Below are 3,532 nucleotides of genomic sequence, written 5' to 3'. Positions count from 1 at the left end.
TGTGAGATAACACAGTGTGCAGCTGGAACAGCACAGCAGGCCAGGCAGCATCAGAGGAGCAGGAAAGTTGACATTTCGAGTTGGGACCCTTCTTCACAAAGTGTGATGGAATTGCCTGGATGAGTGAAGCTCCAACAACACTCAAGAAGCTTGACACTATCCAGGACAAAGAAGACCACTTGATTGGTACCACATGCACAAACATTCATTCTGTCCACCATTGATGCACAGTGGCAGCATTGTGTACCTGCTACAAGATGCACTGCAGAAATTCATCATGGATCCCATGACAGCACCTTCCAAACCGATGACCACTACCATCTATAATAACAAGGGCAGCAGCCAGACAGGAACACTACGACCTGCAAGTTCCCCTCCAAGCCACTCACCATCCTGACTTGGAATTACCTTTCTTTCAGTATTGCTGGTCAGAATTCTTCCTTAAAAGGCATTGTGAGTATCCATACACCAAATGGACTGCAGAAGTTTAAGAAACAGTTCACCACCAGCACCTTCTCCAGGATAGTGACATCTACATCCCATGAATGAATTAAAAAAACAAGATTTCCAAAACAAACTCACTCACCCGAGTTCTGACATGGCACATGGTCACAATTTCAAGGAAATCCTGAAACCCACCCTGAAAAATGCAATCCCGCCACCGAACATGCCTAGGCCAAGATCACCCAAAAAAGAATCTGAGATGATGCCAGACATCTCGAGCTTCTCTAACAGACCCGATGAAGGCCAAGAACCAATAGCAGAGGAGGGTGTGAAATCCTAAACAAACCCCCAACAATCCACCTCTTCCCCACATGTGGCTGGCTGTATGGATCTAGCTTTGTAATGTTCCATCACCTCAGGACCGACCGTGGCAGAGTGGAAGCAATCATGCTTGATCCCAACAGGCTGCCTTGGAAGGTCACGACCACATACGTACAAGTGTGTGTCCAGACACAGCATACACCGTGCAGATGTATTCGTTTGCACAGAGATAGGTTAAGTAGGTGGGTGAATTGTTGGCAAATGCAGTATGATGTGGCAAAATATAAACTTGTTCATTTTGGAAAAGAGAACAAAACGAAGGTAACATTTAATTGGTAAAAAACTGCAGAAAGCTGCAACACAAAGGGACTTGGGTGTTCTTGTGCCTGAAACACAGAAAACTAACACACATGGGCAGCAGATAATCAAAAAGGTTAATGGAATAAGATCATAAGAAATAGGAACTGGAATAGGCCATTCAGCTCCTTAAGCGTGATTCACCATTCAATGGGATTATGGCTGATCTGATACTCCTTGCCTCCACTTTCCTGTCCTTTTCCCATAAGTCTTGATTCCCCAACTTTAGCCCTTATTTCAAGGGGTTAGAGTATAAGGGTAAGGAAGTCTTACTGCAACTGTACAAGGTGCTGGTGAAACTGAATCTGGAGTTCTGTAAACAGTTGTTACGTAAACAGAAAGTGGGTGGTCAGGAACAATGTTGGTCCACTGAAGACTTAGAATGGGATACTGTCAATGACTATACGGAAAAGGCAGACACATTGAATAATTACTTTGCCTCAGTATTTAAAATAGAAGAAGAGGAAAGCTTGCCAGAAGTTAAGTAAATTAAGTGGATCAGGACTCAATAAAATTAATGCAAGTAAAACATTGATAATGATGAAATTAAAGGAACTAAAGAGTGACAAATCTCCAGGATTTGACAGTTTCCATCCGAGGGTATTGAAGGAAGTAGGGGAGTATATTGAAACATAATAGTCAGGCCATCTACAGAATTCCCTAGATTCAGGAGTTGTCCCTCTGGATTGGAACATTGCATGCCATTCCGCTTTTTAAGAAGGATGAAAGAAGAAAACCAGGGGATTACAGATCAGTTGGCCCAACATGTGGTGGGAAAATTGTCAGAATCTACAATCAAGGATGGGGATCTTAGCACCTTGAACATTTTCAGTTAATCAGGGGTAGCCAGCATGGATTCATGATGGGTAGGTCATGCCTGACAAACCTCTGAATTTTTTGAAGCAGAGACTAAGGTAGTTAACAGAGGAATGTCTGTGGATGTTGAATATAAGGATTTTCAGAAGGCATTTGATAAAGTCCCATGTAAGACACTATTAACTGAGGTAGAAGCCCACTGAAGTAATGGCAAATTACTGACATGGCTGGGAAATTGCTTGAATGGCAGGTGACAGAAAGTAGGCATTATGGGTCGGTACTAAAACTGGCAGGATATGACCAGTGGTGTCCCACAAGAATCTATATTAGGGCCTCAATAATTCACTATTTATTAACAACTTGAAGAATGGCTTAGAAAGCCATACATCTAAATTTGCTGATGACACAAATTTAGGCAGCACTATAGACAGTGTAGATTGTAGCATAAAATTACAAAGGGATATTGATAGACGAGGCGAATGGGCAAAACTGTGGTATTTGGAGTTCAATGTAAGCAAGGGTGAGGTTATCCAATTTAGACCAAAATAGATCAGGGTTTCAAATGCACTGGATGTCCAAAGACATCTGGGGGTTCAAATGCATAGATCTTTTAAAATACCACAAACAGGTGCAGAATATAATAAAGAAGGCTTATGGAATGCTGGGCTTTATATCTAGAGGACTGGAGTATGAGGGCACAGAAATTATACTGCAGTTATACAAAACCTTGGTTGGACCCCACTTGGAGTACTATAAGCAGATCTCGGCATTAAACCCCAGGAAGAATGTTCTGGCCTTGGAGGGAGTACAATATAGGTTGACAAAAATGATACCTGGAATTCAGGGTTTAAGTTATGAGAAAGTATTATACCAATTAGGCCTGTTTCCTGTAGAATTTAGAAAGTTTAAGGGGTGATTTGATCGAAGAGAAGACATGGCAGCACAGTGGTTGGCAATGCTGCCTCACAGCAACAGGGATCTGGGTTTGATTCCTACCCTCAGGCGACTGTCAGTGTGGATCTTACATATTCTCCCCATGTTTCCGTGGGTTTCCTCCCACAATCCAAAGATGAGCAAGTTAGGTGGATTGGCCATGCTAAATTGCCCACAGTATCCAGGAATGTGTAGGTTAGGTATATTAGCCATGGGAAATGCTGAACAGGGTATTGGGCGGGTGTGGGTGGGATGCGCTTCAGAGAGTCAGTGTGGACTTGATGGGCTGAATAACCTGTTTCCACACAGTAGGGATTCTATACTAACAGAATAGATGTAGATAAACTATTTCAACTGGTTGGGAATTCTGGAATTAGGGCCACACCGCTCAGGAGAGATGTTAGGAAGCACTTCTACACACAGAGGATGGTAGAGGTTTGGAACTCTCATCCACAAACAGCAGTTGATGCTGAGATAGTAGGAACTGCAGATGCTGGAGAATCCGAGACAACAAGGTGCAGAGCTGGATGAATACAGCAGGCCAAGCAGCATCATAGGAGCAGAAAGGCTGACGTTTCGGGCCTAGACCCTTCATCAGAAATGGGGCAGGGGAAGGCGGTTCTGAAATAAATAGGGAGAGAGGGGGAGGCGGATAGAAGAT

The sequence above is a fragment of the Rhincodon typus genome, chromosome 9 (assembly GCF_021869965.1).
Source record: "Rhincodon typus isolate 14 chromosome 9, sRhiTyp1.1, whole genome shotgun sequence".
In the NCBI taxonomy this organism is placed as follows: Eukaryota; Metazoa; Chordata; class Chondrichthyes; order Orectolobiformes; family Rhincodontidae; genus Rhincodon; species Rhincodon typus.
Note: the sequence above shows the minus strand (reverse complement) of the source record.